A 16,721-nucleotide genomic window follows, 5' to 3' on the forward strand; every position below is an offset into this window, starting at 1 on the left:
CTATGCCAATAGATACCTTGACCAAAGTGATATTGGAAGTAGACAAAAATAAGTTCACCTACATAGGAGATCCACTAAACGAAGCAGAAAAAAGAACAGCTCATCAACCTGCTGCCATAAAACGTTGATCTGTTTGCCTAGACCCCAACAAATATGCTGGGATTGACCCAAATGTTACCTGGCACTCAACCTTTCAATCCGACCTATAGAATGGAAGAAGAGACACCTCGACACGGACAAAAAGAAAGTGTCCCTAGAGGAAACTTAGAAGCTCCTCAATACTAGATTTATAAAAGATATCAGATTCACTTCTTCAACAAAGTCTATCTGAAAGACGCATATCTTTTACCCTATATTGATAAACTAGTTGATAGTTCTTCTGGATTTCAATCTTTATGTTTTTTGGATGCTTATTCTGGTTATATCTAGATACTTATGCTTTTGACTGACCAGGATAAGACTACTTTTATTACTGACTATGGTAATTTCTATTATAAGGTTATGCCCTTTGGGTTCAAAAATGCAGGTGCTACATATCAAAAGCTCATGGATAAGATCTTCGCCAACTAGATCGGACAAAATATAGAAGTATACATAGACGATATGGTGGCGAAGACCAAGTCTAGGAGTAGTCACACCAAGGACCTCAGAAAATTTTCAGCAACTCCGGCTATACAATATGAAGTTAAACCCTGAAAATGTGCTTTTAGAGTCCATGGTAGAAATTCATAGGTTTCATGTTAACTTGCTGAGGTATAGAAGTCAACCCAGAGTTAGCAACCCTTTCACAGTTTATACCTCGAACAACCCATGGTCACATAATTTTTTAAAGGCTTTAAGAAAACAAAAGGAGTTCATATGGACTGAAGCTTGAAAACATGTGTTCATCGAACTTAAAGCCATACTATCCTCACCACCAATACTACATAAACCAGAACATAGTAAACATTTATATTTATACTTGTCTGTTATTGATTATGCTATTAGCTCTGTCTTGGTCACAAAAATAGGTAAACAACAACAACGAGTATATTTCATTAGCAAATCTTTCCAAGATACCAAACTACGATACCCCAAATTAGAGAAGTTAGTATTAGCTTTGGTTACTACTACCAGACATCTAAGGCACTACTTCAATAGTTACACCATCATAGCATGAACAGAACAACCATTAAGCCAAATCCTAACAAAATCTGAGCTCATTAGAAGACTAATAAAGTGGTCAATCAAACTCTCAAAATATGACATATAATATCAAGCATGAGGAGCTATCAATTCTCAAGCATTGACTACCTTCATAGCTGAACTGACAACACATGACCTAACCCCCTAATAATGAAACCTGGACATTATATGTCGATTGAGCATCCAACATACAGGGTTCAGGAGCCAGGATATTACTCAAAGATAACCAAGGAGCAATCAAGAATAGTCTTTGCAATTCACCTTCAAGGCCAACAACAATAAAGCAGAATATGAAGCACTCATTGTTAGTCTCAAATTAGCTCAGAATTTTGGCATAAGTCATAACTGTAAAGTATGATTCACTCCTTGTTGTACAAAAGGTAAAAGGAAATTTTCAAGTAAGGGATAATCAGTTAGAAAAATATCTATCTATTGTTAAAAAACTTATCTCTTATTTTTTGAAATTTGAAATGTTCCATAAATCTTGGGAAGAAAATTGCCGAGCTGATATTTTGTCAAAGCTAGCAACTACTAAGAGTCAAACTCATATGCCGAGCTTATCGCAATTAACATTAGACAAGCCCAGTTTTACACTAACGTCCATTTTGAGTATTACACAAGAATCAGATTGGCAAGAGCCATTCATCTAATACCTACAAATTGGAATAATACAAAAGGACATCAAGGATAATAGGAAATTCAAAAAACAATACAGCTTTTTTACTATGATTGGAGCTGGCATATATAGAAGAGGTTTTATGCAATCCTTGTTAAAATGCCTAAGTAAGGCTAGTGCTAAGCTCACCGTGGACGATGTCCACGAGGGAGTTTGTAGCACACACATAGGAAGCAGAAGTCTAGCGTAAAAAATTCTTAGAGCAGGATATTACTGGCCTACATTGTAGTAGGATTGTATAAGCAAAGTTAAGCTCTGTGATCATTGCCATTGTCATGCTCCAATCATTCACAACCTTGCCGAGTAGTTGTATACATTGGAGGTAAGCTGGCTCTTTAGTAAGTGGAGGGGCTAGATATCCTTGGACCTTTTCCACAGACACCAAGTCAAGTAAAATTTCTAATCGTTGCTATAGACTATTTTACTAAATGGATAGAGGTTATGCTTCAAGCAAAGATCACGTCTAAAAAGATGATCTCTTTTGTTTGGAAAAATATAATATGTAAATTTGGTATACCACAATTCATTATAACCAATCATGGTAGACAACTCATTAATAGGGATTACTAGTTTTTGACAAAACTTTGAAATTGTTCATCAATTTTCATCCGTAGAACATCCTCAAACTAATGGTTATTGAGGCTACCAATAAGGACATGTTGTAGGCATTATGAAAAAAGTTAGACGATTTTAAAGGACAGTGGACTAAGCTTATTCTAAAAATTTTATGGGACTATAACACCACCCAACATTCATCAACAAAGAAAATTTCATTCAGATTGGTATATGGTTGAGATGCCATAATCCTTATTGAGTTTCATATCATTCATGCCGAATAGATAACTTAAATGACGAAGTCAATGTCGAGCTAAGGAACAACGAGTTAGACACCATTGAAGAAGGACATGAACAAACATTCATTCAACAACGAGCCACACAACTAAATATAGCTTGAAAGTACAACAAAAAGATCAAACCAAGGTCATTCAACTAGGGAGATCTTGTCCTCATAAAAATCAAGGAAGCAAGAAAATCTCAAGGCCATGGAAAACTTACAGCAAATTAGGAAGGATCATTCAGAGTAGCAAAGGTTATTAGACGAAGAGCATATGTTTTATAAACTTTAGAAGGCAATGATTTACCAAGCATATGGAATGTATCTTCTCTTAAACTCTACTATAGTTAACCTTGTAAGTCAAGACAAGGTGATGTACTATTTTTCTTACTACCTGAATTTTATCCCATATTACGTTTTGCCAAAAAAAATTTTAGCGAGGCACACTTCCTGCACCTTTAGCCATGAAGATTTCCTATCAAATACAATATCATTTTTACTTTTCTATTAAACCAAGCATATTTTCTAACCGACTTATATATTGGATAATAACAATCAAACAAATAACAAATGACGTAGCTAAGCCTATCAAAAGTCAAACCAAGCATTAAGCCGTGTACTACCAACGGTAAAATCGATCTATTAGTAACCCACTACTGTTATTCTATCATAATCAAATTCATAATTTGAAAACTCAAATCTATTAACCATCTTATAATTCGAAATTGATCATCAAATATTTTCAAATCTAAAACATTGACAAATATCAAGCAAACTTTGTCATTATCACAAAACATGTAATCAACACAAATCCAAATACCTACCAAACATATAAGTTGGATTCATAAAAACATTACATAATTTAACACTATTTTCAAACAAAATAGAACTATAACTTACTGCCTACAAATGCAGAAATCATAATAATTAACTAAAATGTTCATGGATAGCCATGTTATTGTCTTCATCTTCTTGATCAACATCATTATTCACAAGTTCACCATTCAATACAACTTTGAATGGTTCCATCATAGCAGAATTAACTACAGGTGCAATAAACTTGGCCTGATCTAAAGCTCTTTCAAACCTTGCACTAAACATTTCAAGATCATGACTACTTTTATTCTCTTTCACATTCTTCCTTTCCAAGCTAAGTTCAACAATCTTAGCCTCCAGTTCAATTTCTTCTCTCTTTTTTTCCAAAAGTCTAACTTTATCCTTCATTTTCTTTAACTCTTCATTCTTAGAATTAAGCTTCTCAAGAGCATCATGCAACTCTTTCTCTTTAAGCCTTCTCCTAGATGAGTTTGTTCAATTTCTTTATATCCACTAAGACACTCATATGCTTCAACTCAAGATTCTATCTTATACATATAAGTTGAGCCCCTATCATCTATATCACAACAAAAGACATATTAATAGATATACTTTTTTTATGAATATATAATCAAATTAACAAATAGCTGCAAATACTTATCAGAACAACATCACCAATATCATTCACGAGCTTAGCATCAGAGGGAGATTGAGCATGCTCGTCTAACAGCAAAACAAATGGTATGTTCACTCCAGAGAGAGGTCATATCCTTTGTCCCTTTGAAGCTATGCAGCTCTTTCTAATTTAAAGTAAGCCTCAACTTCTTCCAAATAGAGCTCTTTCACAACTTGCCTACCACCTGTAAGATCTATCACATTCCCTTTGCCAACCTCGACCTCGGCTTTTCTCTTCTTGATACTGATCACCCTTTTTCGAGGTTGATCAATCTTAGCCCCACCCTCAATCTTAACATTACTAGTCATTAGCACCTTAAGAGCTTTTTCACCTGCATAAGACAACAACCAAGTCATGTTAATACAACCTCACAACATATTCAATAGAAATTCACTCATACAGTTTACTTATATACTCAGCAATAACATCTTTATTTGCCTCTCATTCAACCAGCTAAAAAACAACCAACAATATAGGAGAAAAAAATATTATTTACCAAAAATTCTATTATTATTTCATATTTATACGTCATCCTATCCATGCCTAAAATTTTTCTAGGTCGACGATACCAATATAATAAAAATTTTCCCATAATAAACTCATCAAGATAGATTGGATACTCATCCTCAACCTACCTTACCTTTACAGGTAACTCTTTAAAACTCTTAAAAGATGACTTATACAGGCTAAACATAGCTTGGTTAGAGGTACTATTAAGATTAACCCACATCCCTCTATTCACCCTTTTCGCTTGAAAAAGAGCAAAAATACCTTTACGGATGACTCCAACTCTAAATACTCCATCAAAACTTTGAAACCTCTCACAAACTCTCATGCAATTCAGATGTTACTGTGTGGGTGCACACCTCAATTATGTTAACACACCTCAATCAAAACTAGTAAATGAAAGCTTCATTTTTAATTCAACAAAAATACACGAATACATAAAGAAATATTTGAACCTTTTCCTTTTATGACAAATCCTATCCAACACATATAAGGTAAAAATTCAATCTTCAAATTTTCTCCTTCCCACTCTCACTTACCCAAGAGTAAGGGTCCATCTCATCTACAACAAATTCTTTCTCTTCTTCTAACTCCTCTTTTATGTCTTTACCTTTTTTCTTACCCATGACCAATAATTGATAAGGACTAAAGTAGAAGAAAAGAAGAATACAATAGAAAATGTTAAGATTATTAACCTCTTATACTCATTCTCCATTTTCTCTCTTGGAAACTTGATATAAAACTTCAAAGAGACAAACAAAGATAAGAATGCTTTTGCATAATTTTTACAATGCAATTATAAGTAATAGTTACCAAAAAGAACGCTCCTTATTGAAGACCTTTCATACAAACTTATTCACACAATTGAACTAAGTATCCCACTACACATGTTTTGAAAAATTGCCATTATGACTGCTTTGATAACTGTAAAAATAACAACTACATTTGTTAGCATCTCTCTCCCTTAAATCAATTATCTCAAAAAAAAACTTATTTCTTATTCTTTATTCTATATTTTTATTTTTCCTTTAGCAAAATTATACTACTAACGTAACAAGTTTTGTGACATTTTCAATCAAGTCAGATTGAGCTTGGGGCTACCTCTCCTTATGACATTGCCGATTTTTAGGTTGGAAAATAATTTAAAGCTCAACCTGTCTTACCAAAAAAATACCACAGGGCAAGCTTGGAGGCTATGATTCGTTCGTTATACTTCGAAACAAACCACCATATAAATTAGTCACATCAAAGATTTTTCGAACAAAACACAAAGCACATCGGATAAAAAACAACTCAAAATAACATTGAGAGAAAAAGCCAGGAGAATAGGTCAATCGATTAACCGCATTTTACCACGTTTGAACTCAAACACTCTATAAGAAAAGAAAATCTTACATAGGAAAAGGTATGTTACTCACTTTGAATAACATTATACTTATCTCATACTCTTTCTTACTTGAGTATCAGAGTGCCTTTGCAGGTACCCACCGTCGCTGTTTCTCTTGAAGCCAACGTATATCTCCTCCAATCCAAGCAAAGACAAGCTCAATCTTGGACCGAATGAGTTATATATCTCTCCAGGCTTATTACGCAGGAACAACTATATTTTTCTATTGTAAAATTTTCGAGTATAATTTGTTAATTAGATTAACTGAAAAATTTGATATAATGCTATAATTTGTATAAGTAGAACTTGCCTTGAAATTTTGTTATTTTATTCCCTCTCAATTTAGTGCTAATTGAAGCTATTAATGTAGCTAGGTACCAAAAAAATGTTTGCCGATAATATTGTGAGTAATTGTGAAGAAAATAGTAAAAGTAGAGTTGAAATAGATATTCATGTGGATCATCATAAAATTAGAATGACATTAAATAAAGAACTAGAGTTTTATGAAGGCATGGAGTTCACATCAATGGATGATGCAAAGAATTATTACACCAAATATGCTAAGAAAAACGGATTAGTTTTTGCATAGATCGTGTGACTAAATTGAGAACAGATAGTGCAATAATTGGTCAGAAAATTCTTTGTTCAAAAAGAGGAGCTTTTATTTAAAAAAAAAATGCTAAAAGGGAAAATAGAATCAATGAAGTACCTGATGAAACAAGGATAGGTTGTAAAGTAATTTGTTATATGTTAAAAAATGGGAGGATAAATGGTTTATTTTTAGATTTATAAAAGACCATAATCACAATCTTTTACTCCTAAAAGTGCATAATTTCTCCAAGTACATAGAAAGAAGACCAAAATACAAAATGTCTTATTAATGTACTTGATGAATCTGGTTTGGCTCCTAACAAAATAGTATCTGTCTTAGCTACGAAGAGAGATAGAGTTAAAAATTAGTTTCAATTCCCTGTCTTCTCTTCTTTCTTTCCATTTTTTTTTGTCCACTCTCTTTCTCTGATGCATGTGTGTATGACAGTGGGAGTAAGGGTGAGAGGTGAGGGTGAGTGGAGTATATGGATGAGTTAGGGTTAGATAAAATTAGAGCTTTGTTTTAGGAATTCTAGGGTTTGGTAGAGTATAAATTTTAATAAAAATTAAAGGGTAAAATAATAATATAAAACTAATTTAACTCAATATAATTAGCTTTGAAAATACTAATTATTATTCAATTTACAATTTATTTTCAATTAAGTATTCTAATTCAAGAATTAGAGATAATTAAATAATTTTTTTTAATCATAAAATAAGGTTCAAAAGCTTAATATTCAAATTAAAGCATATAAAATTCTTATTATTTTTCAATTACTGAAGTTTTAAATTATAAATAAGAAATTGGCTAATTTATATATAAAAATCTTTGAAAATATAATATTAAATAAATATAATAAATTATTATTTAATTTTAAAAATTTTGAAATCTTACAATAATTATTATTATTATTATTATTATTATTATTATTATTATTATTATTATTATTATTATTATAGTTTATTGTAAATGCTTAATATATAATTATAAAATTTTTAATATAAAAACATATACAAATAAAATTTTAAGCCATAAACAAAGTTTACTTAACCAATTTTTTCCAGTTTATGAACTTAGCATATTTATAGATTCTTTAAATGACTCTAACAGCTTTGTCTACTTTAAATATTTACAATTAAATTATACAATAACTTATTATGATTGATAAAATACACTTTCAACTACAATTTTAAACAATGCAAAAATAATATATTTCTTTTAGCATATTATAACCAATTGTCCTATCTTTTTTGGAGGTTTTTATTCAATTCAAAGTAACATCACCAAAATTCTATATATGTCTCTTGGAAATGAAATGGATTTAGACTAATCTATCTTTCAAGGTGTTATTAACCCTAAACCAACTTTCTTCTTGCAACACTTAAAAAATATCACACTGTTTAATTAGACTAAAATTTAAAGTTACATGTTTTTGCCTTTCTAGGATCTCCCAACTCCACTTAAACTTATCTAGTGACGAAAAATAATGTTCAACAATATTGTATTTGCATAAATAAACTTAATAACTTTGCTTCTATAACAATGCAGCCAACATAATAAAATATTACGATTACTTCACAAAATACAAAGAATGTTTAATCAACTAAAATTAAAACATGTACCCATCTTAGCTATACAATGTTTAATAAAACTCCTCCCGGCCTTCCGTTGATATAGCAGATGTTTACACAAAAATTGTTTCAATATATTTCTAACCATTGTGTACAAATTTTATACAGCATTAGGTCAATTGAAAACTATATTGCCATAATTTTCATAAAGAGAAACTCTTAGGGACTAGCATTAATTTAGTCAGTATTTAATCATTAATAAAAGAAATATGTAATTTCACATCTTTAAAAATATTAATAAATGACTAATTGATAGTTACAAATCATAAAATATACTGACCTCTTAATACTCCTGTTTCACAAATACAAAATCAAATTTTTATAATAAAAATGATATTATATCATCAGATATGTTAAAAATACCAGTATCTCACTGACGTTAGAACTTTTGCGTGGTCTAGAAAATTGCGGATAAATTCTCGTTGCAAGTATAGTTTCTAAACCTTCAAAAATCCTCTCGTACAAACGTTTTTGGGTGTCACAAGTAACAAACCCCTTAAAAATTGTTAACCGAGTATTCAAACCTCGGGTCGTCTTCTCAAGGAACTGCGAGGAAGTATGTTCTTATTATTGGTTATGAAGGTTGTAATCGGGGTTTAGAAGGTGAGAAGCAAGTAATTTAAATGACGAGTGAATCAAATGGCAATTAAAAATAAATAATAACCGTAAAGCAACTTTTAGCAAGGTAGAGAAATTAGAGGTCCAACTTAGTTATCTCTCTCAACAATAATGAAAGTTGAATCTAAACTCCACTTGGTCAACCTTTACCAGGGCAAAGGAAAGTCAAGGGACTAATTAAATTGACTTTTGAATCCTAATTATTTCCTAAGAAAAGGTTGGGATTATTTAAGTTCAGCTCAATTAGCAAGATAACGATTATCAATTATGTTGAGTCTAATAACTGTTGAGTTACTAAATTCTTAACCAGAACCAAAAGGGAAAAAAGAATAAAATTGCTGGAATAATAAAAAGGTCCTTAGATGGGAAGCAATGGTAACTTAAATCAAAGAAAACAATCATAAACTGAAAATACCTCAATTATCATTAATTCAAATAACTGTCTGCAACATGGAATGCTTCATAAATCAAATTATAATAATCAATTCAAATGTTGGAATAAATAAATAAAAGTAAAACTAAAATAAAAGAACATTAAACCTGGGATCCAGAGTTACTCTTAAAACAAGAAGAAATCCTAAATCCTAAAAGAGAGAGAAGATCTCTCTCTTAACTAAATCTAAATCATTGAAAAGTAAAAATATGCGAGCTCTCTTTGAATGGATGCATTCCCACACTTTATAACCTCTGGTCTATGCTGTCTGTACTTGGATCTGGGCCAAAAAGGGCTTCAGAATTCGCTGGGGGCGTATTCTGTAATTTCTGGTGCGTGGCCTCTGTCACGCGTCCGCGTGGGTCAGGCGGTCGCGTCATTTGGAGCTTTTCCTTGCCACGCGGTTGCGTCAGTTATGCGACCGCGTCATATGCGTTCTGCTTAAGGCGCGCGGTCGCGTCAGTCATGCGGCCGCGTCACTGCTGATTCATGCTTGGCGCGCGATCGCGTCATCCATGCGATCGCGTGGATACCAGTTTCCTTAAAGCTCTGTTTTGTTTTCTCCTTCCATTTTAGTATGTTTTCTTTTTCATCCTTTAAGTCATTCTGCCTTAGAAAATCTGAAACTACTCAACACACTGATCACGGCATCGAATGGAAATAAAGGTAATTAAAATAATTAGTTTTAAAACTTAGAAAACATGTTTTTTCATTTACATCACATAATAAGGAAGGGAAAGTAAAACCATGCAATTAATGTGAATAAGTAGGTGAAGGATTGTATAAATTACTCAAATTAAGCACAAAAGAACTCATGAAATATGGGTTTATCACTCACCCGTACATATACGTGGACTTTTTTTTAGTAATAATTTAATAAAGGTTGTGACTAAAACTAAAAAATCCAACATGCGGCAACATAAAATAAATATGTGAACCTTTTTTGGATTACAATATTTCATACCATGATTTAGCAGATAAAATTAAAAAAGTCAATGCGAAATAGCATGAAATTAAATATCACGATTTGACGTATTAAATACCAGGATATACTAGAATTTAATTTTTCTTGACCAAGCAAAGAATTAAAATAGTACATCTTAAGATGCTCAAACTCGATTGTGTAAAAATAATACAAATTTCAACTCTGATAAAAATCCAACTCTCATGTTTCGATTCAAATTAGACCAGAATAAAAATTGGTGCAATTTTTCAAACTGTTTTACTTGTTACCATAACAAGTTGCATAAATTGGGAACAACAGGTATGCTCTGTAATTCATCATACTCTATCTTAAATGAAATTCGAAAGCTATTAGAGTTGTCTTCAAAAGTCCCATTCTAGCTTATTGTATGTTTTGTTTATGTCAATTTTAATGGCTAGGTTATTGGGCCATTTCTTTCCTTTTTTCCCAAAGCTATGAAAGATTTTCTGAAAAGTTATAATATTATACTGCATTATCCTCCCTCTTACAAAGTTCTGAATGGGGAAGACTATTCTATCTAGTAATTTTTTAAGCTTGATCACCAAAATTCTAAAAATAATTTTAAATGTAATTATCTTATAAGTTGCAGGTAGTTTGGATTCTCTTGCTATTTCACTTTAGGAATGAGAACTAGATGTTAGTAGTAGTAATCTGCATTGTAATAGAATAGTCTAGCAAGTAAAGGAGAATTGACTAAGCTTATTTACAATATAAGAGCACTAGTATATATATGGCATATTGTAGCAAATGGCCTTGAGTTTTGCCATATGTTGAATCAGGTTCTCACTTTTCTTTCACTTCTCTTGTATATTCTTTGAAGTGCATCTTCTCTTCCTACTCCTATCACACCTTCAACATGGTGCGGTGAGCATAGATGAAGAGAGTGGCGCATGATTAGACAAGAATTAGGAAGAAGAAACCCTGATCTCTATGACTTTGATTACTCATAAGAAAGCACAGTATTTGAATCTTGCACATCAACAATATTTGAATCATTAATGATAGAACTGCACAGTAAAATCTCAAATTCACCACCATCAAACCTAGATCTGCACACGATTACGAAAATCTTGAATCAAATTGCATCAATCCAAGCGCAATTGACAGCATAATCAACGCGGCTGGAGATCATACAAGCCCGTATTATCTCCATCCTTCTGAAAGCCCTGGTATTCCCTTTACTAATGTCACTTTAGATGGAAAGAACTATGGATCTTGGAGTCGAGCTATGCTTTTAGCGCTAGAATCTAAGAATAAACTGAAATTCATAGATGGTAGTATGCCAAAATTGAATAGTAGTTATAATTTGTTTGAGGCTTGGAAAAGATGCAACACTTATGTGATTGCTTGGACCATTCTTTCACTTAGTGCGAATATTTCTCAATCGACCAGTTGGAACCATATAGTTAGTGACCTGTTGGCAGATTTAAAGCATAGGTACTACTAAGGAGACAAGTTTAGAGTAGCTGAATTGTATGAGGAACTGTATGCACTTAGGTAGGGGACATGGATGTTACGAGCTATTTTACAAAGTTGAGATTGATTTGGGAGAAAATTGATGACTTTTGATCGATACCTACATGTGCTTGGAAAGTTGAATGTTCATGTGGCTTAAGCACAGTTAGAAAGTACAAATTTAAAGACCAAGTCACAAGATTTCTTAGAGGATTAAATGACCAATACGCAGGAGTAAGATTGCAAATTATAATGATGAAGCCACTTCCTAAAATCAACATAGTGTTTTCATTGCTCACGCAGTAAGAAAGACAAATTCACAGCTTGGAGTCTATCTCAGACACCAATCTGCTTGCATACTCTGCAGCTCCTTTGAACACTTTAGACCCCATTCACGGGTAGAAGGAGAAGGAGAGGTAGGGGAGGTACACACCAAGCTAGAGGACGAGGAAGAGTCAAGCCACAATACAAACACTGCGGCAAATTGGGACACATGGTCGATACGTGCTACAAGAAGCACGACCTTCCACCACATTTGAGGCAAAAATGTAGTAGAGAAACTGCTGTAAACATCATGGCCGCAATAGACCCTGAGGAAGCAAGTGAAGAGCTCATGACATAGTTGGGAGAGGTTGAAAATGTTGGTTCTGGATTTACTGCAAGTCAAAAAGAAGCCTTATTAGCACTTTTAAACAAACACGAGGTAAAAAATATTCATAGCACAAACCAGATTATGACACAGCAGAGATCATTGACTCATCAAGGTAATATGGTACACATTTTGCATTTCAAAACCAGTATTAAGACCTTAGCTATTTTAAAAAAATAAGTGCACGTCATGGGGTGATTGATACAGGTGCCACAGACCATGTATTATACTCTCTTGAAGATTTTCATAATTATCAAATCATAGATCCAATTATAGTCAAATTGCCAAATGGTTCATACACCACAAGCAACATAATGGGAACTATCATGTTTTTCTGAAAAATTGCATCTTGTCAATGTATTGTAACTTCAAGCTAATTTTAGTGTCCAAACTCATAGCCTTTTTGCATTGCATCATGAGTTTTTTTGAAAAATCATGTGAGATACAGGACTGTAGCTCTAAGAAGATGATTGGCACAATCGATGTTGTTGAGGGACTCTATACACTAAATATTAACTCCTTGCACAACACAAATTCATGCATTATGTCTTTCCAGAGCATTCAAGATGAAGATATATGGCATTATAGATTAGGTTATTTACCTTTACATAGTCTTAGGTTCATGCAGAAAAATTACCACTTCATTTCATACAATAACTCGAATTTTCCATGTAATGCTTGTCATTTGGCTAAGTAACAAAAGTTGCCATTTGCTACTAGCAATAAAGTCTTAGAATCATGTTTAGAAATAATTCATGTAGATATATGGGGTCCTCTATCAGTTCCATCCACAAGTGGTCACAAGTATTTTTTAACCATTGTGGATGGTAAATCTAGATATACTTAGACTCGGTTTATAAAAGCAAAATCCAAAACTTCATATCTCTTGAAATCTTTTGTCAATTTTGCATAAACACAATTTGGACAATCAATTAAAATAATAAGGAGTGACAATGGTCCTGAATTTATCATGAATGAATTTTATGCATGCACTGGGATCATACATCAGAGGACATGTGTGGAGACCCCTCAACAAAATAAAATTGATGAGAGAAAACACCAACATATCCTAGCAGTAACAAGGGCCTTAATATTTCAATCAAACTTGCCCAAATGTTATTGGAATTATGCCGCTTCTCATGTAGTTGTCCTGATAAATAGGATCTCTTCACCTCTCTTACATGATATATATGTCCCCTTATCAACTTTTATATAATTCTTTGCCATCCATCTTTGATTTGAAAATTTTTTGTTGTTTAGCTTATGCAAATACAATCACAGTAGGGAGGAAGAAATTAGATCTACGAGCAAGAAAATGTATCTTTCCTGTTTTCAAGGAAGGTGACAAAGGATTTATTTTACTTAATATGAAATCAAAAGAGATATTTCTATCAAGAGATGTTAAGTTTTATGAAAATATTTTCCCTTTCTTACTTTTGAAAAACAACAGCAAAACATTCTTTCTATGAGACATTTGACACAAATAGATCCTTTAGCATATGATTTGCATCATCAACAAACTGTATTAATTACACCAGAGTCACACACTTCATCTAATGTCAGTCCTACATCACAAATATTTCATGATAGTCCAACATTAAAATCTAATATACTCCATACATCTGAGGAGCACTTAGCACCCTCATCCATACCACGTACATCCCAAGACACTCTAAACAATGTTGTACAACTCCATCAGCCTAGTACACTAAGAAGGTCCATTAGAGAAAGAAGAAGACCAAGTCATCTTAGGGACTTTTAGTGTATGAATCTCTCAATGTCACCATCTAATGCATATGCAATCTCACAATATATTTCTTATAGTGCACTGTCTGAATCACACAAGAATTTTTTCCTAGCAGTCTCCACAGACAAAGAACCTAGATGCTATGATGAAGCAATAACTCATGAGAGTTGGCGAGTGCTATTAAAGTAGAAGTTGATGCCTTAGAGCATCTTCAGACATGGTAAATTACTTCCCTTCCACCTGGCAAAAAGGCCATCAGGTATAAATGGATTTTCAAACTCAAACATAACCCAGATGGTAACATAGAGAGGTACAAGGCGAGATTAGTCGCCAAAGGTTTCACCCAAGTCCCTGGGGTGGATTATTTGAACACATTTAGTCCAATTCTTGAGTTTAGTACATTGAGGATTATGTTAGCCATTGTTACTGCCAAAGACTGGTTCTTAAAGTAAATTGATGTGAACACAGCCTTCTTGCATGGCAAATTGGAGGAAGAAATCTATATGAAAGTGTTCCAAGATTTAGAAGCTCCCCTTAACACGGTCTCAAACTGAAAAAGTCATTATATGGCCTCAAACGAGTGAGTTGACAATGGAATAACAAGTTGAAATCGGTCTTGCTTGAGAATGGTTACCATCAGTCCAAGTAAGATCATAGTCTCTTTACAAAATCACAAGCCAACGATTTTACAACTCTCTTAATCTATGTAGATGATGTGGTTCTAGCTGGAAATGATCTAGCTGAGAATAATTCCATCAAAGCATTGTTGAATACTCGTTTCAAAATCAAGGATATTGGTGACTTGAATTTTTTTTGGGGATGGAAGTTGCTCGAAGCAAATAAGAAGTTGCATTGTACCAAAGGAAGTATACTTTGGACTTGCTAAGAGAAGCCAATTTTGAGGACTACAAACCTATCTCCACTCCCATGGATTACAATGCCAAATTGACAAAAGATTGGGGGAGTTCCTTACTTGATAATGGTGAATATAGAAAACTTATTGGCAAACTATTATAGTTGGCAAACACCAGACTCGACATTAGCTTTGCAATCGGGAAATTGAGTCAATTTTTGGACAAACCTACTGATTTGCATCTCAGGACTGCTCATCAGATCTTGACGTACATTAAATCCGCACCAGCAAAGGGCTCATTCTTTTCCTCTCGGTCTAATTTGCGTGTTACAGATTTTAGCGACTCAGACTGCGCTGCTTGTCGGACTCGAGGAGGTCCATCACTACATATTGCTTTTACATTGTAAGTTCGATTGTTTCTTGGAAGAGTAAGAAGTAAACAACAATAGCATCATCATCAGCAGAGGTAGAGTACAGAGCTCTTGCATTAGCAACTTGTGAAACAATATAGATAAAAAAGATATTCAGGGACATGGGATTGGACTACACTGAGCCTATTAATCTTTATTGCGATAGCCAAGCCGCAATTCACATAGCGACCAACCCTGTGTTCCATGAGAGAACCAAATACATAGAGGTAGATTGTTATGTGGTTAGAGACAAACTACTAGAAAAGTTAATTCACCTAATGCCTATATCAACACATGAACATATTGCAGATTTGCTAACGAAACCTTTAGCCCTAGGAACCTTTTCTACGCTTGTTGGCAAGTTAGGACTCTAAGATATTTGCTGTCCTAACTTGAGGGAAGGTGTTAATAGTAGTGATCTGCATTATAATAGAGTAATCTAGCAAGTAAAGGAGAATTGACTAAGCTTATTTACAGTATAAAAGTACTAGTATATATATGGCATATTGCAGCAAATGGCCTTGAGTTTTGCCATTATGTTGAATCAGGTTTCGCTTTTCTTTTACTTTTCTTGTACACTTTTTAAAGTGCATCTTCTCTTCCTACTCCTATCGCACCTTCAACATTAGAATAGTCTCACTTTAGATAAAAAAATGTTTATTTTATCTTTTTAAACTCTTGGATGAAAATTTTTTTCGGTTGAATTCAAAGATAATACTTTTAGATATAAATGAATTTCTAAACAAAGTTTTTGATGGTGTTTTATATATTAACGACGCGTTTACAAGTTAATGTGTTTAGTTTATTAATTTTTTTTTCGGTCGTAAGTTTACAGACTGAGATAGATATGAGTCTCAAATCAAACAAAGTTCCAAACACATAAAATAAAAAATATAAGTGGGTTCAAGTTTTACTCTTAATAATAGTTTTTTGATGAGTAAATAGTTAAATTAGTCTTGAAAGATCACTCATTCTCTAAATTGATTCTCGAAAGTTTTTTAATCAAATTTGTTTTTCAAAGATTTTAAATTAGCCATGTTAATCCTTCTGCGACTTCTATTACTAATAGCATTGTTGATATGGTACGTTAAGTAATATCACAACACACACCTAATAGTCCTAATTGACTGTTAACATGATTAGTTTATAAAATTAGATCAAACCAACCCTAAATTGAGGGATTCCAATGCCTCAAGTTCTCCCCTTAATTAGGTTTTGATTTGATCTAATTTTATAAACTTATTATGTTAATAGTCAATTAAGACT

The sequence above is a fragment of the Arachis ipaensis genome, chromosome B5 (assembly GCF_059453495.1).
Source record: "Arachis ipaensis isolate K30076 ecotype BB chromosome B5, ASM5945349v1, whole genome shotgun sequence".
In the NCBI taxonomy this organism is placed as follows: Eukaryota; Viridiplantae; Streptophyta; class Magnoliopsida; order Fabales; family Fabaceae; genus Arachis; species Arachis ipaensis.